The following is a 25,000-nucleotide window of genomic DNA, read 5'->3' as shown; positions in this document are numbered from 1 at the left end:
AGAGCATCGTAGGTACCTAACTGCTTCCTATATGCATATAGACTGTCAGCTAACAATCCTTTAGATTCCACATACTTTTATAGTGGTTTAAAAATAAGTTTTTCAGCAACTTTGGAGAACAGAAGGAGAAAAGGAATTGGACTGTAGTTACTGCAGTCTGCAGATATGCCACTCTCTGGAACTGGCACTGTATTGCTAAGCTTGCGCCCATCCTCAAAGATATTACATCGACATAAAAATCTATAGAATATGCTAATCTCGGGAGACAACACTAGAAACTTTTTTAAAAAACAAAGAGAAGAACCCATCACGATCTACTCAACCCCAGTTATCAAGATTATCCAGAATTTTCTTAACTTCCCTAGAGCAAAATGAAAACTTTGTAAGAATAGGTTCAGGATGACAAGTATCAGGGAGAGGGACATCCTCAGCTGATTGCTTAGCCTCAAAAGCTTGATGAAGTAGTTCAGCCTCTTCCCTAGGGCCAGTAACCAATCTACCATCGTCTGTTAGTATTGGTGGAATGGAAGGCAAGCCTGACCCAAAGATAGATGATGCCAATTTTCGTCTTCCACAAAGGAGGCTGAGTAATTTCTTCAACTTTCCTCTTCAAGCAACTATTGTAATTTCTCTCGGTTGCATCGTAAGTTCTATTCGCAGCATGATGACACTCGACTAAAATGGTGTAATTTCCATGTGAACAATTTCGTCTCCAAGTGGTAAGCTCGTCTACATGTATCATCAAACCATGGCTGGTGGTCATATGTCCTGAGTTTGATGACCTTTCCAGAGACACCTTATTAAAATAGCCATCAGCATTTCATTTAATTTCTTCTTGGGATCAGGTTCTGATACAGAATCTGAAATATTAACTATCTGGTAAGCTTCAATAACGTGATCCCAACTGGCTCTAGATTTCAGCCAGACCATTTTTCCAATAGTGGAATTAGGAATAAAATAATTAACATGTACATCCATCTCAATGGCATGATGATCAGAAGTGCCTATATATTCACAGTCCTAGGGCTTAACAATAGCTGGAACATCTGTGAATATGAGGTCTATTACCAGAAATATGCTTGGGTTCCTCAATTAGTTGGGTAAAATCGGAGGATGCACAGAGTCAAGAGCAGACAGACCACGTTGATCTGTGGAATTTGAATTCAGCCACACTCTGTGCTTTGCATTATAATCTCCACAAACAAATAACAAATATATATATATATATATATATATATATATATATATATATATATATATATATATATATATATTATATATATATATATATATATATATATATATATATTATATATATATATGTTCCTAATATTTAATAAAGCTAAGGTAAATGCAATCTCTTTTTGCGCTTTAGCAGTGAATGTTTTAACTATCTGCCAAAACTACATTTTGTATTTTTAGCCAATACTGCTTCCCTGGAATGATCAGAAGACAAGTTTTCCTTTCCTGTTCTTTATATTTCTTGCTAATCAAAGAGAATTAGGGTTATATTTGTCAAAATGAAAATAATGAATATAATGACAGTTAAGTGAGTATCGGAACAGTAACAGGATATCCCGTCAGTTGCCGACCAGGACAGCTCCCCCCGCCAGGTCAGGTCACGTTGCCCTAAGTTAGGTTGGGTGGTTAAGATCTTGGTAGGTCAGGACCTGGCATTAAAGGAAAGGTTATGAGAAATCTGTCCCGGTCGGCGACTGGCGGGAATCAGGCCGCGCAACTAAAGTTTTACCTGATATCCATAAACCACAGAAAAAAATATTCACTACAACAATTATATTAATTAATTCCCAGGTGTAGAAAGTAAACATTGTTTCGCTCGGAAATGGAAAAAAAATAATAATAAAACTCGTATTAAAATGAAGAATGTTAAATTATATGCTAAGAAAATGTATTTTTTAAAACATTCGAATATTAGTTACAAGATATGTTGATACACTACTATTAAGGGATTGGGAATTATTTTAATTCATTCATAGTTCACTCACTCTTAGCCAATTTACACTGCTGATGAGTAAATGACCATACTTCTGACTTGATTCTAATATTCCATAACCGAAACTAAGATAAATGTGTCATATTTAAACAACTGCTATTTTTCACCTAGTAAAACACTGCTGGGAATCTTTAGGAAACAGACTTCGATGGTCGTTCAATAAACTGCCTGAAATGCTAACTTGAACAAATGGAAATACATTTTATTTAGTCACCTCTATCATGATGGCCACTGAAAACGAAAACGTACCATTGCCATAAAAGAAAACGGTATTTTAAGACCAACTACAAAATTATTACCATGCCCAACACACTTCGATGGTATCATACTACTAAAGATGTATTTACCACGAATAAAAAATTATGATCGTGCGACTGTTGTACTGATACGCCTTACAATACGAAATACTACTGCTTTATAAGCAATCTATGAGTTATTTTATTTCTTGACGGGAGTGTAGTTTGTAAGAGAGGACAATCTTAAGCATACATACCATCAAGAAACAAGCAAATAACTTCCTGATGGGAAAATTTTTATCCCATGGTAAGGAAGATGGTTTCTAACAAATACATACTTTCATTCACCCATTTACGCGCACGAGGAAAACAAGATGCAGTGCAGTTTACGTGCACGAGGAAAACGAGATGCATTGCAGTTTACATGCATGAGGAAAACGAGATGCAATGCAGTTTTCATGCATGAGGAGAACGAGATGCAATGTAGTTTTCATGCATGAGGAAAAGAGATGCAACGTAGGTTACATCCATGGGGAAAACGAGATGCAGGGAAGTTAACATGCAAGAGGAAAACGAGATGCATTGTAATTTCCAAGCATGAGAAAAACGAGATGCATCGCAGTTTCTATGCATGAGGAAACGAGATGCACTGTAGTTTCTTTGCATGAGGAAAACGAGAAGCAGTGCAGCTTTCATGCATGATGAAAACAAGAAGCAGTGCAGTTTCCATGCGTGAGGAAAACGAGAAGCAGTGCAGATGCCATGCATGAAGAAAACGAGATGCATTGCAGTTTCCATGCATGAGGAAAACGAGATGCAGTGCAGTTTCCATGAATGAGGAAAACGAGATGCATTGCAGTTTCCATGCATGAGGAAAACGAGATGCATTGCAGTTTCCATGCATGAGGAGAGCGAGATGCAGAGGTTAACTTGCATAAGGAAAACGAGATGCAATGCAGTTTCCATGCACAAGGAAAACGAGATGCAATGCAGTTTCCATGCACAAGGAAAACGAGATGCATTGCAGTTTCCATGCATGAGGAAAACGAGATGCATTGCAGTTTCCATGCACGAGGAGAGCGAGATACAGAGAAGTTAACTTGCATAAGGAAAACGAGATGCAATGCAGTTTCCATGCACAGGGAAAACGAGATGCAATGCAGTTTACATCCACGAGGAATAGGAATAGGCCACGAAAAGCATAATGAGAGGCGAGGGAAAAGGGGGAGATTGTTTCCTTTAATCCCCACAAAAGGGAAAAATTAGACACCTATTGCAAGTCAAACGGTCAAACCTGACATCATCTCTGGTTACAAAGAGCAGTACTGTACTAATATATAATCAACAGCATATATAAATTTACCTGTTGGAGAAGGAATGTAAATCTCTCGTTAGCCTTGCAATGAAATCATATCCGAAAACTGTTTGATAACACTATACAGACCTATTCGACTAAAGAACTTCAATAGATGGTCTCGGCCAAATTACTAACACAATTATTGAAAGCAAAATCAAAAAAATAATTAATTAATTATTCACGGGGTTCTGTCACCGAAAAATTAATGAATGACAGTGTTCCATCTACCAGACACTAATGCAGCCCATGTGATGATCTACGAGACATGAAAACTCAAAGATCACAGGTGCAATTGATGGTTACATTAAAATAAAAGGAATTTAGAACACGCATCTTTGTTTATTATTGCGCCCATACTATAAAATCAACAGTAATGAAAGAGAAGATAGAGAGGGCAAATCCCGTCCCCAAGGACATTACGTACCGTCCCGAAGCTCAGACCATGTTATGTCCATTCTGCATACTTATTAGGGGCCAGTGGTAAAAGTTCCTGACCCTGGACTGAACGCGGCAATCGTAAAAGTAAATTTTACTTTACAACTTGTAGATTATTTTTGGTTTGCACAGAAAACAAAATTAATATGTACAATAACATTGCACATTATTTTTATTACATATTATTTAAAGTGTCTATCTAACGGATATATGAGAAAAGTTCTTCAGGAAAGATAATCAATAAAGAAAAACAGAGAGAGAGAGAGAGAGAGAGAGAGAGAGAGAGAGAGAGAGAGAGAGAGAGAGAGAGAGAGAGAGAGAGAAATAATGTTTCACTGTTAAGAAAAGAGGTGACAAACTGACCATACACCTCCCGTAATTCTCCTGAGAGAGAGAGAGAGAGAGAGAAGAAACTTAACTTTTAAGGCAAGAACTGACAAATCGACTTTACAACTCCCGTCATTCCCCTGATCGGAGAGAGAGAGAGAGAGAGAGAGAGAGAGAGAGAGAGAGAGAGAGAGAGAGAGAGAGAGATTATATTTCACTGCTAAGACAAGGACCGACAAATTGACCAAACAACTCCCGTCATTCCCTGATCGAGAGAGAGAGAGAGAGAGAGAGAGAGAGAGAGAGAGAGAGAGAGAGAGAGAGAGAGAGAGAGAATAACTTCAACTTGCCTTTAGGCTTACTCCCATTCAGCGTTCATTAAGATATTTGTCAAAGTTATCTTTAGCGATGTCAACAATTTGTTTCTCTCCTCCGAAGGGGAGAGTTTCGTGTTAATTTACGGTCGGCAGCTCAGCAGCCGTGAAATCAGATCTGAGTCATTAGGCCTATTTAAGCCTGTTTATTGGATCAACACATGTTCTGGCATATTGATGAAGAGGAAACAGAGCTGAATACATCGGTGGCGCAACAAGTGTTAATCCAAACAATATAATAAATACGTACTAGTAACTTGTATTGTATTGCTTTTTTAGTAATTTATTTGTTTCTTCAGTAATAATGTATTTCATATATTCTTCTTTTGAGTGTCAGATTCTATCGCCAATGATTTTTATTATATTCATACGGACTTATATAATATATATTCAAATACCATGATCAATAATTACATGTCAAGGGGCATTTATATTCAAGCGGATGAGGTATTTATTTACATGCAGTATTATCAAGCAAGCATTCAGGTTTGATCTCAAGTCACTGTTTCGAGGCCACAGAAAAATATGAATAAAAACTGATCCAGACATAAAAACAAGTCTTCTGCTATGAAATCAGGACGAGAACTGATCATATTCCCAACCGACAGACGACGTCATATGAAAGCAATGATCGATTAACTTGAAGCCAAGCATGAAAGCAGACCTCCGTAACAAAGTTGTGCATAAACAGATTCAAACCAACTTTGTCTAAACAAAGTTAATACTCGGTAACCTTTTAGCTTACAATAAATAAAATATATTAAAAAAAATCTGTAGTATCTACAAACACAAATATCCACAGAAAACGAAAAGTAACTTTGATTCCCAAACTGCGAGTTATCCACAAAAGTTGCTACCACCAGACGCGGGCAGGAATAAACAGAAAGGACGAGGTATCAATAAGTTACCGTATCGTCAGCTCAAGAGAAAGATCAACCGTGAATTATTCATCGAATTGCCTCGAAGGTGCCAAACCAACGCAATTCGTGAAGAAAATGCGGGTTATAACTACGGTTTAGAATTGAAGTATGTACTCGTTTTTAAGCATTACTGAATTATTATAGTCAATAACCTGTGAATCAGAAACGACAACACAGTTGATTATTTACACAGAACGAATATAGTGAAAGTGATATTTAAATTATTTCACAGTTAAATCAGCTGATGAAATTTATAGCACATATAGATAAGAGTCAAATATATCGAACAATATTTCTCAATATACTTGGAATTCACTGTCTTTAACCTTTGAAACAAATTTCAGTTATTCTGTAAACATGCCAATTGTGTGTGACAATATCCTTAATACGTCAAAGAACGTCAAGTGCATAGTATATTCAGAATATTTACAGGTGTTAAAACTTAAAGTCTGAAAAACCGGTATGACTGGAACCTCAAGTATACAGTACAAGAGGTATCGTTAAACATCAATATAAAAATTAGACCCACCAGCAACAAATCATTGCAAAATATAAATCTAGACAAACAACATTCAAGTTGTATGGATTACAATTAAAATATAATTTCAAATAGTTCAGTTATGACAGGCATACAAAATAAGGATATTAAGAGACGAGCACCCGCAATAACTATCAGTAAGGAAACTAGTTGAATACTGTTATGTACAGTAAGCCTTTTTGTTAGGTCTGGATTTCTATTAGAAGACAGATAATAATAATAATAATAATAATAATAATAATAATAATAATAATAATAATAATAATAATAATAATAATAATAATAATAATAAATTGCGATAGCCAAGCAATCTTACCAAAAGTAACTGTGGCATCTACTTACGAATGCTAAATAGAAAATAAACAGAAAAAACTCTACAAAACCTATATCCAGGTTTCGATAAAATTCTAATTCATTGGATTACGTGAGATTCATAATGACAATTTCATTACTGGCCACATGGGAAGCTTTTGAGCCATGTGTACTAAGGCTCAGTTTGAGGTATTCTGAAAAATAAAAAAAAATAAAAATTATAAAGCATTAACCTACACGTAGTTGTTTTGTTAACAGCAAGAACAACTCTAAAGACGCATAAGTTTCAAGAATCCTTTGGGCTCATGGAAACAACAGAAAATGCGTTGATATCTTTGAAGTGATGGAATGAAATGGAATGTAGAGTTTAGGCCAAAGGCCAAGCACTGGGACCTATGAGGTCATTCAGCGCTGAAAAGAAACTGAGAGAAGGTAGATTTGAAAGGTATAACGGGAGGAAAACCTCGCAGGTGCACTGAAATAATTGTTAGGAGAGGGTGAATAGCAAGATGGAAGGAAGACAATATGAATGGAGGTACAGTAAAAGGAATGAAAGGGGTTGCAGCTAGGGGCCGAAGGGACGTTACTAAGAACCTTTGGTAATGCCTACAGTACATCCCGTGAGGTGTACTGACGGGCACTAACCCCCTACGGAGTCTTTGAAGCGATCGATCTTGCTCTATATGCAAAATATACGGTTACTTTTTGACTGAACAGATACCATATACGAGAATGACCACTCAACGTCTTATTCTCTCAGTTTTTACCATTCAACGTCTTATTTTTTTTAGCTATTATCTTAAACACTGAATGCCAAAAAAGCCTAGTCACTACCATTACTAATTTCCAGGAATAAAACTACTGACTGAAAACTGCAATAAAAACTATCTGTAAAGTATAATAAACTGCAGCAGAGTAACTAAAGCACAAATCTGCCATTAAAGCTATCATAACCATTCCTTCCTATTTGGTTATATTTCATATTATACAGTTCAATGAAAGTTTTCACTGTGATTCTTAATAAATAAACTTTCTAAGTTACGGCATATTATTCGCTGTCCTGGTGCCCCACAGATGTTTTTTATACTCGAATACACTGGAAGAGCTCAAATTCCTGAGATGTATTCTAGTATAGTTGCACCAGACCCGTTTTTTTTTGCCATGCCCCCAAGTAAAGTTAGGTTATAATGGCATCTAGAGAGTAATTTAGGTGCGGGAATCATGATGAGATTATTTTCAAGAAAATTCTATGGTCAATTTTTTTAGACAGGCGTCCAGCTTTTTTCGGTTACGTCTCGGGAAAATGTGGACGGGATATATTCATTTTGATATACAATCGTAATTTCCTATATCAAAGGTTCCAAATCCATTTAAGCCCATCGCTGTAATTATTTCTATTAAAAATGATCATCTCTATTACTGAAATGTTTTATCTTCAAGTTCCAAAACACATATTTTCCTTCTGTTGAAAACGAAATTCCCGCGACTGGACACTTTCATTAACTGGTAATAAAAACTCACTACTGCTTCTGTTATAAATCGTAATAAATCTTATCACGAAAACTCCTAAATTCTTGTCACCAAGCTCTTTGAATTCCCTTGTGCTGATCACATACAATCTTAAGTTCTTGTTTCATGCAAAATTCCAAGTATTTGAATATAAAAATACATAAATGAAAAAGCACTCACTTTTATCCAAAAAATTCCCATTCCCCCTGTGTCACCCACCTTCAGGTAAGGCAAGGGAAAAAAAAAAAAAGATCAATAGATCTGCCCGCTCAACTATTGAGGAGACGCGAAGGCTAATTTGAGCATTCAGCCCCTCACGCCACGGGCCGTGTTCCCCTCCCGAACCAATAAGGGGTGAGAATAGACGTTACCAGCCTTTGATATGGGATTAGAACCGATTTAATAGAGGATTACGTCCTCCTCTATTCCTATACCTGTGATATAGTCGACTGCGAATAGGGGTGAATATGTTCATAGATTTTTTCGCTTTGAAATATTACAATGGGGGAGAATTTTTATATATATCGTTTTTCTTAAATCTTCCCCAAAAGAGGTATATGAATTCGGTAGCGTAATTGACATGTGTCAACAGAGAAACGGAATTTTATTATGTCAAGTACATTTTTGCAAGGAGGTTTCATCAGATATACAAAATACGCGTACGTATAGTGTCAAAATTCTTATCTTTATGTGTGGAACAAATATATATATATATATATATATATATATATATATATATATATATATATATATATATATATATATATATATATATATATATATATATATATATATATATATATATATATATATATATATATATATATATATATATATATATATATATATAAATTCTGTGAGGGCGTGTAATTGTACGCTTTGAATATTCGGAAAGAATGTATGAACACAAGTAAAGGAGGTTTTACTAACTTCTGTGTACGCTATATCCGACAAAAGGCAATTAGGCTATTTAAAGATAATTGGATAAAAAATCAACTAAATTTTACAGGTTACGTGATTGTTGTGACCATCAGAAAGAAGCACTCACACACGTACAGTACATATGTGTTCAGTATGTATATGTGTATATGTATATGCATATATATATGTATATATATACAAGTATATATATGTACATGCATTTGAATAAATGTTTCTGTTTCTATCACAAACGTAAGCATTTGTATAAATGCATATATAAATAGATGTGTATATGATGTATGTATATATATATATATATATATATATATATATATATATATATATATATATATATATATATATATATATATATATATATATATATATATATATATATATATATTATATATATATATATATATATATATATATATATACTGTATATATATGTGTGTATGTATTTATATATATGTGTGTGTGTGTTTGCTCAAATGTTTGTTTTTACCAATATATACAAAAGAAGTGCGTAGACAATATGAACGGGGCTTTTACTAACTTCCGCGTACATTAGATCCAACAAAGAAAAACAAAGAGCCGCAGAAATACAAGAAAATAAATCTGTTTCCGAAACTTTCTCCCTCGAAAATAAGCTTTGTTAAACGTCCCAACTACGAGCCAGCAAGATAACTATAAGCTACAGAAGTTTGGAAAAACTTTCATTAGAGAGTTTCCCTGACCCTCATACTGATGGGGGAAAATCTCTTTCTCTCTCTCTCTCTCTCTCTCTCTCTCTCTCTCTCTCTCTCTCTCTCTCTCTCTATATATATATATATATATATATATATATATATATATATATATATATATATATATATATATATATATATATATATATATATAGGTACATTTGTGTATATATGTACATATATATATATAATATATGTATATATATATATATTATATATATATATATATATATATATATATATATATATATATATATATATATATAGGTACATTTGTGTATATATGTACATATATATATAATATATATATATATATATATATATATATATATATATATATATATATATATATATAGAGAGAGAGAGAGAGAGAGAGAGAGAGAGAGAGAGAGAGAGAGAGAGAGAGAGAGAGAGAGAGAAATTTTCTTTCTTTTAATCTCTGTTTGTGTTTGTTTATGAATTTACATTTGCAGTGTTCAGCTATTTATATTTCCATCTAGCCTCGTGGCACGGTGGTAAGCGCCTAAAATCCAGAATATCCCTTTAAAGCTCATCAGCGAATTAAGTACCCAGCTGTTAGCTGCCTGTTGTGGGTCGCAGCTGGGATTGAGAGAAGGAAAGAATGATGGCGAAAGAACAGGCAACAGACTTGCGTGTTCATTTCTTCGTCAGGATGTATAGCATCAGATTGAAAGGCCTCGACGAGGTAATCATCACACCCACCGGGTTGGAAAATTCATAGGATACTCATGAAATAATCTCTCTCCGTTTCTCTTGATTACACACATCGAAATTTTTCTGTACTATGTGTGTGTGTGTGTGTGTTTGTGTCTTTTCGTTTGTCTTTATTTTAAACTTGTTTCTTTTTTCTGTCCCTTTAACTTTCTCTCTCTTTCCCTTGGGGAAGCAATCCATTTCACTGAAAAAGTAACTATAAAATCTCTCTCTCTCTCTTTCTATCTTATGATCTAGGACAAGCATTCCATTTCAGTCAAAATTTATCGCTAAAATCTCTCTCTCTCTCTCTCTCTCTCTCTCTCTCTCTCTCTCTCGAGTTAATGGATGGGTGAAGTTCCATGGCGCTTAAAAGTTTGGAAATCGGAAATAAGATCTAAAAAATGTTTTTATTACGCTTTTTCGAATTACAGAAAATTTTCAAGTAATCTCTAGGCCTTGACAGTGCTGCTGTACGGTAAGACCTGACTTATTACGCAATGTAGTTTTATATAACTCTCGCCAAAAACAACCTTCCATTAAAGGGGGAAAAATTGGTCTGTTTAGAAGAAACATTACTGTGCGACTCCCATAATTTTTACTTGGCAATATAAATAAAGAAGGCTGCTAGTCGTGGTAATATTTTCCCTATTTTACTGTAGCCTCTTCCTCCTTTTTAAGTCAGCGGACTACGGTTAGAAATCAAGTACTACAAAACTTTAGAGTCGCATCAATTCAATAACAAGTAAAAATTGCGCCGAAGAAACTTCTGCGCAATCGAGTTTTCTGTAGCACAAGGAAGTCTTTAAATATTAGTTCCATATGTTGATGAGATGATGAAGGAAGGAGGAGATGGCTTGGACCTGTGTATTGTACAGTGTATAATGCTATAAGAGCCGCAGCCCTTGAAACTTTCAGCCACGGCCCGGTGGTGGTCTGTCCTACAGCGCTGCCAGACGCACGATCATGGCTAACTTTAACCCTAAAAAAAAAAAAAACTATTCAGGCTACCGGGCTGCAATTTGGTATGTTTGATGATTGGAGGGTGGGTGATCAACATACCAATTTGCAGCCCTCTAGCCTCAGTAGCTTTTAAGATCTGAGGGCGGACAGAAAAAGTGCGGACGGACAGACAACACCATCTTAATATTTTTCTTTTACAGAATACTAAAAATGGGAAAGTGAAAGGAATTATGGTGACTTTCTATACATAAAACTTTGTTTTCTTTTTTGATGGACCAGTTTTCTGTACAAATCATGTCATTTTCAACATTGCAGAAGAGAAAAATAACAATTAGAAATTACCGGTGATATTTCTCTTTTGCACTAGTAACGAACTGTCATATATGTATATACTTTAGTATATTTGGGAATGTATACGAAATTACCAATTATACAGTATAAATATATATATAATATATATATACTGCACATATACATATCAAAAATACCAGAGGCATCCCAAGTAATATCTCCCTAGGGTGTAAGTTCTTGCTAATTTGAAAGTAACTGGCTATTAAGAGGTACTCATGACCAAATGTTCGAGAGCATAAACGTCACATGTGAACTACTGAAAAAAAAAAAAAAAAAAAATATATATATATATATATATATATATATATATATATATATATATATATATATATACTAGCTCACCAACCCGGCGCTACCTGGGAAAACTTTGAAGGACTCCAAAACAATTTTCCTGCACCTCCTAGTGCTGCCTGTCCTATTTATCCAGATATTACTGTAGTGACTACCCAATTTGTCCATGTATTACTGTGGTGACTGTCCCTTTTATCCATGTATTACTGTACTGACTGTCCCTTTTAACCAGGTATTACTGTACTGACTGTCCCATCTTTCCAGGTATTACTGTGGTGACTGTCCCATCTATCCATGCATTACTGTGGTGACTGTCCCTTTTATCCAAGTATTACTGTACTCCTGTTTCATTTATCCAGGTATTAGTGTTCTGACCTCCCCTTTTATCCGTATATTACAGTAGTGACTGTCCCGTTTATCCAGGTATTACTGTACTGACTGCCCCTTTTATCCAGGTGTTACTGTGCTGACTGTCCCTTTTATCCCAATATTACTGTGGTGACTGTCCCTTTTATCCAAATATTACTGTGCAGTCTGTCCCTTTCATCCAGGTATTACTGTCGTGACTGGACCTTATGTCCAGAAATTACTGTACTAAGTGTCCCTTTCATCCAAGCATTACTTTTCTGACTGTCCCATTTACCCAGATATTACTGTGGTGACCGTCCCTCTTATCCAGATATTACTGTGCTGAATCTCACATTTACCCATGTACTACTGTGCAGACTGTCCCCATTTATCCAGGTATTACTGTGCTGACTGTCCATTTTATCCAGGTATTACTGTGCTGACTGTCACTTTCATCCAGGCATTACTGTGCTGACTGTCCATTTTGGCCAGTCATTGCTGTGGTGACTGTCCTCCAGGTATTACTGTGGCGACTGTCCCATTTATCCAGGCATTGGTGATCTGTCTGTCCCTTTTATCCAGGTATTACTGTGCTGACTGTCCTTTTTATCCAGACATTACTTTGGTGATTCCACCACGCATGTATTTCCTACGCTTTATCTTCCTAAAATCTGAATCAATTTATTTTATATAATCTTTTGTTTCCTTGCTTACTGGTACTTTGCCTTTTTCGTACAATTAGATAAAAACTTCTGTGACGATTCTTCATAAAGTGAGGCCATTTGCTCTACGTCAGTGGGAGTTACAATTCTGTGTTAGCGATAAGAATGATTTACTTAGTTAAATCTGTTGAGGTTAAGACAAGATGGATCCCAATGAAAACTGAACAAAAATAGCATGCGTGTAAGTCCTATTCTCTTCACATAGGTATCACCCATTCTCTTCATCACTACTCCCCAAATCTTCCCTTAAAGGTAAAATCCCCAAATCATTCAGCCGGGCCATTTGGTCTATCCTCATCACCTTTGTTAACCAAAATCCACGAATGAGGAGGCATGAAATCTGAGGAGCACAAACAATCGTCGAGTTGCCGAATTCCTCAAAAGAAAAAAAACGTCAGAACGAGTGAAACTTTATTTCATCTTTATTTTTTTATCTCCGTGGCCAAAAGTAAAGCGTCGTCTGGCAATAAGAGGTTGAATAATTGAGCCGAATTTGCATCGACCTTTAAAAGACATTCCAGACCAAACGATGCGCTAGGTTTCTCTCTCTCTCTCTCTCTCTCTCTCTCTCTCTCTCTCTCTCTCTCTCTATCTATCTATCTATCTATCTTTTTATCGATCTATCTTCATTTTTCAATTCTTCCTTTTCCTTATTCTTGTTACCTTTCTCTATCTTTCTCCCTTGCCCACTCTTTTTCTAAACAAGACTCTCTCTCTCTCTCTCTCTCTCTCTCTCTCTCTTTTATCTCTCATTTCTTCCTTTTCCTTATAATTTCTTAAAATCTTTTTCTAAATCTCTCTCTCCTATTTTGCCATTTTTCTGTCATTCTTATTTTGTCTTTATTCTTTCTTTATCTCTCTGTCCTTTACACACATCACAGATCTAATTACCAGTCCCCACCTCTCTCTCCTTTTTTATCTGTCTATCTTTTAACTCAGTCCAAAAACCTTTTTTCTCTCTCTCTTTTGTTTCGCTCTGTCTCCACTAAATCAAGGAAAGGTTATATTTATCATACTAAATGTTCCAGGCTGGTTCATCATTCATCGCATGAGAAGCTTTGGTTAAGTTAGGTTTTAAAGTTTACTGAAGGTGATTGGTTGACCCCAAGGTAATCCTGTATTGATGGATGCCTGGTTGAAACCGAAGATATCAACCAAAGTGAAAGTCACGTTGCACTACGTTCTCTTCTCTCTCTCTCTCTCTCTCTCTCTCTCTCTCTCTCTCTCTCTCTCTCCGAATCCTCATGAAAATAAATGGGTGTAAAGACTAATGAACTGGACTTAACTGGCCAAATTGTTACTTGCATGCACACATTATATTCATGATATATACATAATTATATATACATATAATATATATATATATATATACATATAAAGATATACATACATATGTACATATAATGTATATATATATATATATATATATATATATATATATATATATATATATATAAATATATGAACGACTCTATGTATACACAGTATATATGCGTGCGTCTGTCTGTTAAACAAAACATCAATACTGCATTATTTTTGCAAAGACTATTGCGAAAATTAGACTACTCCTCTTTAAAGCTAACATTATACTAAAAAAACACTCATCCCTGCTCATCTCATTAACTGATTTTAAAGTGCATCCGATATTTCTAGCTATCACCATTGTCATCTTACAATAATTATTACTTTTATTACCAGCTGGACATTTGAGCCTTTCACGATTATTTAATGATTCAGAGATAAATCATCGATGGAATTCTGGAATGCACTGAACTTCAATTTTCTTATATTTGTGTAATTGTTACGACAAACGCCACAGAATGCACCTGTACTGTTTAATGTGACAGGTATCCTTTCTCCCCTTTCTCATATATATATGATTTTTGAAAAATATTTTCATTTTTAAATTTACAACCAAGCTATGCACTCAAATGAGCATATACAGGTCTATTTATAGAACCTTGTTTCTAAAATGCCCAACCCTTATCCAATGACGATTACATATGCGCAATGGAAACGTAAACTCAGCCGTGTATGTATCTGTCAGCCAGCCAAATAACTGAGTGATTGATTGATTGATTTTTTTTTTCAGGGTCCCGGAGCAGGAGTGTTTTGCGTGCATCGAACGGAAAAAATATTCATGAAAATGAAAATATAAACCGCTCTAATTCTAATATGGCCATCTCTATGCCATGGGATCAAAGAGCTTCCATATTTCATTTCGACCATGTTAATTAGGATGGAAGTAATTGTATGAATTTATATGAATGTAGTCTGTAAATATATGTATATATTTATTATGTATAATACATATACATACATATATATATGCATGTATAATATAAATATATACGTATATAAAAATACATATAAATATATGTATATATAAAAATATATATACCTATATATGTGTATATATACAATACATATATATATATATGTATATATATATATATATATATATATATATATATATATATATATATATATATATATATATATATATATATATATATATATATATATATATATATTGGTATAGTTATGTTTTTAAAAGTGGGCCAAACAGAAACACTAATACTGACATGGCCAAAATGATTTACTTGAGCTCATTACATCTCTTATAACTATAATATCTATCCTACACTGGCTGATGCTACAAGTTCTTTTCTCAACTCAGAGACACGTTTCTAGCAGTTTACAGGAAATGTAAAGTCCAGCCAAGACGGGAATGAAAAAGTTCTGTTGCATGAACACCATGAATCACCCTTTATATCAAAAACTTTATTTTCTCGCATACTTTATCGCACTGCCTGCGTCATTCTCTGTCGAGGTTTGGAAATACAGGAAATGTTTGTTAACGCAGCTGCCTCTCTATTATTCTGTCGTTTCTTTGAAACTTTCAGTTCTGCTGCTCTCTTGTATGTGACTACTAAAAGGTCAGTTGTTTTTGTGTGACATCTTACGTCTTGTTCTTTTTTTCATGAAACCTCAAATTACACTTGTCCTCTATATATATATATATTTATATATATATATATATCAATATTATATATATATATATATATACATATATATATACATATATATATATATATATATATATATATATATATATATATATATATATATATATACATATATATATATATATATATATATATATATATATATATATATATATATATATATATATATATATATATATTATATATATATATATATATATATATATATATATATATATATATATATATATATATATAATAAATATATACAATGTATATTTTATGCACATATATGTATATATATAACATATATATAATAAATGTACATATTTTATGTGCATATATACATATATATATGTTGTATATGTGTACAGTCTATTGTTACGTAATTTTTATACATGCCTCTTTATATGATCCCCTCGTAATGAATCTTTAGAATCTTTATAAAACTCGTAATGTCCTATTATTAAACATGCAAGTATGACTAAAACATGCAACTTCACTAACCTGTTAATTTTCAGATAAATTACTGAAGGAAGCTTTAAGCTTTAAGTGTCATGAGAGGTTGGTTGGAGTTGCTTGGGGTTGAGGAGGAAAAGCACTTGTTGGTAGTATTGGTTTGCTGCTTGTAGCCTGGCCGGGGACTGGGAGTGGAGGCGGGGGTGGAGCTGTAAGAAAATTATGAAATTGGAGCTTTGGGCTGATTAAGCTTGTCCAGCCGAACACTGGAGCACTTTCGGCCATTCAGTGCTTAAGACACTGACTAGAGGGAGTTGGAATTGCTGGGCAGCAAGATAAAGAACCAGAACAAAAAGGAAATGAAATTCAAGGATCTAAAGGTAGAAATGGGAGACAAGCCCACAGTTACACTAAGAAGTAACAGTTAGAGTGGCTGAACAGCAAGGCCGAAGAAAGGAAGCTGGGTATGAGGTAAAGTAAAAGGTTAAAATGTGGGAGCAGCTACGGTCATGAAGACGTTGCAAATAACCCTTTAACAAGACTACAGAGCACCAGGTGAGATGCACTGAGGCCACTAACTCCCTAATGGGCCCATCTCATTTAAAACTTGCAGGGTAAAACAAAGAAAATATTTCTTGGATAACAGCAGTATTCAGGCCCCGTAGGAGTGTAGCGCTGACAGTGCATCTGACGTGACGCACTTGAGGCATTACTAAAGGTTGTTCTCAGCGTCCCATGGGCCCCTAGCTGAACCCACTTTCCAAACTTTCATTCAACCTCCATTCTCGTTTCCATTCTTCACTTTTGCTTTCCAGCTTCTCCAACTATTACTTCTTGCTGCAACTGTGGTGTTTTCTCCCAGTTCTGCCTTTAGATCCTTGAACTACTCCTCTAATTTCTGGATAATTTCATCTTTAGTCCAACCATTTCAACTCCCCCATTTCACTGTCTTAGTGCTGAATGGCCGAAAGGGCCCCAGTGCTTTGCTGACAGCCTAAATTTCTTAAATCAAACCAGAAACATTCTGCTTGCATTATCTAAAGTAACATTGTTTTAGTAAGCATATACTCAACTTAAAAGCTGCAGCAGAAAACGTTTGTTGTAAGAGAACTACATGATTTAAATCAAAGAATCCTGTATAGTCAGTAAAATGAAATTATTTTGATGAACTGAACGCTTCGCAATAGATCCAAATTCCTCCTGCATAGACCAACCACGTTTAAAGCCTCAGACCAGAAAAAGTTAAGTATACCTTAGTTTAACCAGACCACTGAGCTGATTAACAGCTCTCCTAGGACTGGCCCGAAGGATTAGACTTATTTTACGTGGCTAAGAACCGATTGGTTACCTAGCAACGGGACCTACAGCTTATTGTGGAATCCGAACCACATTACAGCGAGAAATGAAGAGCGGCTGAAAAGCTGCCAAACAAGCGTTAGCAAACCAAGTGACCAGAGGTACCCAAAATGGCCCTATAAAAGGTCAAGAGGTCAAATGCCGAACAAAATGACAGGATGTTAATTACAAAAGCTCAGCCGGGATTTAGTAAATCTGGCGTTGCTACCTGGACTCTCAGGGGTTTGTTGACCTTGAACATAACTGAAATTAAACCGGCCAGTTTTATTATTGTTGGTATAATTTTGTTCACTGCAGAATCGCTACAGCTATGCATAGGTTTGTTCATTGTGATACGGTAAAAAACAGAGGTCTATTCATTGTATTCTTAGCATGTATCTCATTCACTTAAATACTAACAAATGGCGTATGTTGCTTTGAACTAAGCAAATGGAACCTATAAGTACGTTAAATAAAGTCTGAAAACATCAAAATTAAAGTCCCATCTAAAAAAAAACATAATTACGCCAAAAAGTTAGGTTAATTTCTTAATCTAAAAACATTTTTAGAAGTTAACGTCCATCAAATTTAATTAAGAAAATTATATTTAATTAACTAACATAAAAATTAAATAATGTCTTTAAAAAAAGTTTAACACTAATACAAGCGATAGTAAATTTAATGTCTTTAAAAATTTTGAAGTTTACCTTAACCTAATTATAACTATCTCATTACCAATGCTCTGAATACAAAATTTTAATATTAAAATTTTTAATAAAACCAACAAAGTTCTGGGAAAAAAAAACATTGCAAAATCAGCAGTTCCACTATGGATATCCACTATTTCAAAAAAAAAAAAAAAAACCACAGAAAATGTTTGTTGCACTTGTACTAAAGATATTTAAATCAAAGATTCTAATAAAGCCAGTAAAAGAAAGGTGTTATTAGCTTTGATGAACTGAACCCTTCGCAACAGATCCAAATTTCTCCTGTACAGACCAACCGCATTTAAAGCCTCTGGCCAGACCTGCTAAAAAAAAAAAATACTGCAAAACAGGTGTTAGCAACCAGGTGACCTCAAGCACTCTAAAGGGTAACAAGTGAGGTGTCCGGTGGCATGACCCTAAAAAGGTCAAGAAAGCAGAGCTGCAGAGAAAAATCACGGGAGGTCAACTACAAAGTCAGTTTGCCAGGAAGTTTTTAGTCAATCGGGCATTAGTTGCCTGGGCGTTTAGGGGCTTGTTGGCTTTGAACATTACTGGAATAACCCAGACAATTTTCTTATTACTGGTGCAAGTTTTATTGCATAATAGCCACAAATAAGCACAGAAGTTTGCTTATTGTACTATAGTGAAAACAGAGGTCTGTTCATTGTATTATTGGCACGAATCATAAATCTCATTCTTTTAAGGACTAACAAATGGCTTAACTTACTTTGAACTTCAAACAAACGGAAGCAACTTGTACGTAACATCGTTTCAAATTAAAATTAAAATTGTATCAAAAGAACAAAAGAATTAAGTCAAATTTTTATGCTTAAAGCAACGCAATGCCACAAAGTTACGTTGTTTTTAAGAAGTTAACGTCCTTTCAGGTTACAAGTACTGATGCAAAAGTACAATTTAATCACTTTAGAACTATGAAATTAAAATCCCTAGACTATAACCTAAAGCAGTATTAACTTTAATCTCTTGAAAAATTTAGCTTACTGAAACTTAACTCTGAATTAGCTCATTACCATAATTTGAATACAAAACTTTAAATTTACTTTGAAACGTCTTTCACTAAAACCAGCACAATTCTGGGAGAAAAATTAAAAATTCTCACAAGTTCTAGCAAAATTCTGGGGAAAATGAAAAATTCCCTAAAGTTGCATTATAAGCAGTTATATTAGAAAAGGTACGTTAAATTCTAAAAATGGCTAACAGTGATTCACTTGTCACCTGAAAGGAAAAATGAATTATTTGGTTGTTTGTTTGTTTGATCCTTCCATGCACTGCCCATAGGTCCTAAGACCTATGGAACAAGGCATGGGAGGGGCCTCCGCCCATACGGGGGCACCGCCCCTGTAGGGGTGGAGTTAAAAAAAGGGGGTTGGTTTGGTTTGGTTTACTGCGTACCTCATCTTGGTTTTAATAAACGAATCCTAGTTAGTGAAGAAACCCTTTTCCGTGTATCTTGAGATAAAACATCTTGGCTTAAGGGTTTTGACTTCAGTTTTATATTTCGCCTGTGTCGTTTCTTTAAAAGTTACCTTTGCTTCATAACGTAGTTTTGAAATCACGAACATCATCATGGACCACCACAAATCTCGTGCTCCTGAAAAATATCAAATTTGTAGTACCAAAAATAAACCAGATATTGATTAAAACCTGAAATTTAAAAAATCAAGGACAAGTAGGCTATTCAATGTTGTCCACGAAAGGCAGTTCAGTTTATGATATTCAAATCTGCTATAATCGTCAGTGCGCCAAAATCTTTAGGAAAACACATGATACATTCAAAATATAAAAAATAAAGTTAAATTGTTCAGTTTTAAAATATAAAAAAAAACTTAGAATAAGAATAAGCCTAATTCAACCGTACATGAACTAACCTAATCCAAAAACTATTAAACTCCTATTAACTGAAGCTACGAAGTTCTTACAAGCTAAAGCATAACCGTTAAGTAACATGGTCTGCAGATGCTGGATGGGTCGACACAATTCTGTTATACGCCATCCTCGAAACCACCAAGCGTCAATCAGAAGTTCCACCAGAGAGGAATTAGTTCCACCTCTACAGGTATCACGAAATCGACCGCTATCCGCACTGTTACGTCGCCAAAGAACACACTAATGCGCTATACTAACCGCAGGCATGCTTAGCTGCTCCCAAGGAGTTTTGAATACGGGGAGGCAGTGGAGTGGCTACTGGCCCGCCATCTATCGGCAATAACTTCATAAGATCCGATCGACGCCTGTATTGAGAGCCCTTACTTGATCGCGTACTTCGTGTTTTATGACGCCATATTTCTTCGAATGGTAAAGCGTGTTGCGTGTATGATTTTTGCCGGCTTTGCTGCATTTGTTAACTTTATTTCCTATTTTCCATCTTTATAATTATCACCAATTTTATTCGCTGGTGCGTTATGCCCACTTCAAGGTTACTTCCCCACTCTCATCATAATTGTCATGTTATGAAACAATTCATTCTTTTTTATTACCATTTCCTTACTACTCTTACAATAAAAAAAAACTGTCTACCTAATAATTTCATGGAATTTTCCCACCTCCATCATAACCACGCAGTGTCATGATAATTCCATTCATTTTCTTTTTATTTTGTTCTATTTCCTTCCAGGCGTCCGTGAATTTAATGATAAGGAAAGACGATATTAAGGAACGGTATAACTCAGTTTTATCTCCTCACTTTACGGCAGGTTTCGGGCTGCGAAAAGTACCGAATTTATTCCATTTACGACGCTGGAAATTGCCGGCCATATACGACTTCGCAAGCAGCGCTTTGGTTGTACTGCCCGGTTACTTGGCATGTGTTCTGTTTTATTATTTCTTTTTTTATCCTCTTGGTCCTTTTGCTTCTACTCCTTACTCTGATTCGTATCCCTTTTATCCTACTACTTTTCATCCTGCTTATTCCCCATCTCCTTCTTTCCTTGTCATTTTTCCCTTCCATTTCTTAATTTTTTCTGCCTTAACCTATGTTTTATAATCTTATTTTCCATAACTTCTACTCCACTCCTAGTTCCTCATTGGATGGGTCGATATCGTACTCGGCTAGCACTCTCCTAGTCCCGGGTTCGATTCTCCGGCCGGCCAAGGAAGAATTAGAGGAATCTATTTCTGGCGATAGAAATTCATTTCTCGCTATAATGTGGTTCGCATTCCACAATAAGCTGTAGGTCCCGTTGCTAGGTAACCAATTGGTTCTTAGCCACGTAAAAGAAGTCTAAACCTTCGGGCCAGCCCTATGAGAGCTGTTAATCAGCTCAGCGGTCTGGTTAAACTAAGGTATACCTAACTTTTACTCCACTCCTTCCTCATTTTGCATTATAAATGATTAAAGGTTACCCTTTTAGTATTATACAACATAGTAAAGTAGAACCATTGGTATTTATAAGTGGATATTGCAAGGTCCAAAGAAAAGGGAGGTCAACCCACACGCAAGTCAATTGGGGTTGAGCCAGGCGGTGGATTAATTTGTGACGTCAGAACAGACTCTCGGTTCACCGGGTAGCCTTTCCCGAGACAGCTTCTTATTTCTCAGACCAAAATGCGAACGCAATTAGGAGGTATAGTATACATAAATAGTGCTGCCATAGCTGTTAGTGAGTTTTGTGGTTGAGAGAATAGAACTTTCTGTGACATTTAACATGGGTTATAAGGAAACTGACAAAGAAAAGGCTGATATAAATTATGTAATCTGTCGATCAATAAGAAAAATTTCTACAATATAATTGAAAGTGTTTATTGTTACATTTAAACGAGATGCCATAGAAATATATCATTTGTCATGTACAAATACCCATATGTGGCAGATTAAAATCCCTATTAGTATACATATATAAGTATACATATATATGTATGTATATATAAATATATATATATATATATATATATATATATATATATATATATATATATATATATATATATATATATATATATATATATATATATATATATATATATATATATATATATATATATATATATATAGGCTAAGTATGTATGTATATATCTATATACACGCAAATACGACTACAATTTGTTTCATAACTACACAAAATATTTCAACTACACACAAGTGCATACTTAAACTATGTTTACATTTCATTCATTCTCACATGGTTTACATTTACATTTAAATGTACAGTTTTCGCAGCTTGCCACTTTCCTGGAGGAAGTCATTTCTCTGTTCGGAATGCGTAGTCTGAAAAAAGTACGGCAACGAACAGAATTAGTCATTACACCATTCAGCAAAGGAATACAATAAAGTGCCCAATATAGGTAGATAGCTTTTTGATAGTGCCACTACCGAGATTTAGTCCATTTTTGCAATGATGATATTTAAACATATTTTCCATGGATTTTAACTGTTCCGAAAATGTTTGATGGCTTTTTTTTTTTTTTTACTTTTCCTCTTTTAAGCTTATTACACTTATCCACGTGTTTTCTCCTGTTGGCGAATATGTGACAAGGAACCCATATTCAGAACATTTATGAATAGTAAAGTCTCGAAAGTATTCTACGCGTTATTCTTCTATTGTTTCTCGGTTTTTAATTGTTCCGAAAATGTTTGATGGTTTTTTTTTTAACTTTTCCTCTTTTATGCTTATTGCACTTATCCACGTGTTTTCTCCTGTTGGCGAATATGTGCCAAAGAACCCATATTCAGAAAAAAATACGAATAGTAAAGTCTCGAAAATATTCTAGACCTTCTTCTACAGCTTCTCCCCACCTTATTAGGTCCGAGGTGCATGTGATGTCATTTCTTCCCCAACAGAATCCCAGTTATTTGGTAAGCAAAATAACATTGCTGATAGGCTTAAATCCTGTTGAAAAGATTCAGTATCATCAACAGGGAGATAAGAAAAACAACCAGATGATAAAGTATTGCCACCACAACTGCCATCAGTATAATAATTTGATCCCATGAGGGGGCTATTTTTTCCCCTAGGAGAAGTAATCTAACCCGCTGTTTAACTGACACAGGTGATGTTCTAGACATCCTGATTTAGCCTGTAACTTCATTTATACGAAATATTAAATTTGCTTTTTGGTACCATGTCAAGCAATTTAGGCAAAGATTTGAAAGAGATGACCAAGCCTTTCTGAAACTGGTAAAATCCTTTTCCTTCCACAGACCCTCATGGATGATACAGCATCGGTCATGCTATCCAATACTTAGTTCTGTGTTTGCAAGTTCAACCCATATGCATTTCTTGTTGGTTTCTCATCGCAAGGGACTCGAGAATTAAACAAGTCAAACCAGTAATCAGTTGGGGATATGAAATGACTTAGAGCTTGCCATTGCATGTCCTGAAATAAACCCTTGCTCCCAAAGTACACCAGTGATTTGGGAGTCGTTTCGGTGCTAAATCATCAACGTTGTTAATCGGGTCGTTTGGCGTTGTTTTAAAAGAAGGGGTGGCGTGCGTGTCCCCGTGTACAAAGCAGTTTTTTTTTTCCTCTCTAGGATTTCTGTAAACATTTTTAAGTGTGTTGTGGTTGGTTCTATACGGGTTGCCCTGTCCTGGTTAAATTCTTGCTTATTTTGAATAAGATTAATTTCACACTACTACAACTACAGTATTAGCAAAATATCCTAGTACAAAACTACCAGACGTGGGTAGATAATACGGCAGAGTATAGGAGGAAATCTTGAATAAAACTCATACTGTAAGTCAAATACGGTAGATAATGGGAAGAAATGTTAAATAAAACTCATAAGGTCAATACGGCAGATAGTAGGAAGAAATGTTTTAATTCTTCATTCTGAGGGAAGCAGTGAAAACTAACACTGTCACCTCGTTTTTACAAATTCTGTGGACAACCGTACACAGCACAGCATTCTAACATTCTGTTAAAATTGACAGCAGTACCACTACGGGTAAGACGCAAGACCTACTAAATTAATAAAAACAGGGAAGTACAAATGTTTTCCTAACAATCACCAGCTTAGTTTGTAAACGAATGACAAGTCAGCAGGCCGACCTGGGATAAAACAAGGCCTGGTGGATCTACTGTGACGTCATAATCCGGGATGCGCAAGAAGCGACAAATTTTGTGCCTCCCGTGAGTTGACCTCCCTTTTTTTGAACCTTGGTATATTGCAATTAATATCTTAATTATATTGATTTTTCCCATTCATTATTATCATTTCGGCTGTTATTTATAGAATGTTATTACCATGATTACTTTGCAAAACACTAGCATGGTACTTGGTCAAGATAATGTATTCACTTTTGACGAACGATTTTTCAGGGCACAAATGAATTCATGTTTACAGTAACGAAAGTCTCTATTTGAAAATAAACTCTACATGCTGTAATCAAATGCATTCACATTCATGTAGTGGTCAGGATTTTATGAAAATTAGATTTTCAGGATTTTATGAA

The 25,000-nt window shown here is 35.0% G+C and overlaps 1 long non-coding RNA gene across 2 annotated transcripts in view; it reads right to left on the bottom strand.

Moving 5' to 3' along the window:
* The window catches only part of LOC136851748 (uncharacterized), a 144,056-nt gene that overhangs the window by 66,981 nt on the left and 52,075 nt on the right, over nt 1-25,000 (bottom strand). Inside the window, exons 1-3 of one of the 2 annotated variants that reach the window (XR_010856961.1) lie at nt 20,528-20,697; nt 20,001-20,199; nt 16,594-16,754 (exon numbers count right to left, since the gene is read on the bottom strand). This is a non-coding gene — a long non-coding RNA (uncharacterized lncRNA). Of the gene's footprint in view, nt 1-16,593; nt 16,755-20,000; nt 20,200-20,527; nt 20,698-25,000 lie in introns of those variants that run through there. The other variant, XR_010856962.1, reaches the window with a different exon arrangement.

This window comes from Macrobrachium rosenbergii, chromosome 24 (assembly GCF_040412425.1).
Source record: "Macrobrachium rosenbergii isolate ZJJX-2024 chromosome 24, ASM4041242v1, whole genome shotgun sequence".
In the NCBI taxonomy this organism is placed as follows: Eukaryota; Metazoa; Arthropoda; class Malacostraca; order Decapoda; family Palaemonidae; genus Macrobrachium; species Macrobrachium rosenbergii.
The sequence above is the reverse complement of the archived record's forward strand: the minus strand, read 5'-3'. Positions and strand labels throughout refer to the sequence as shown.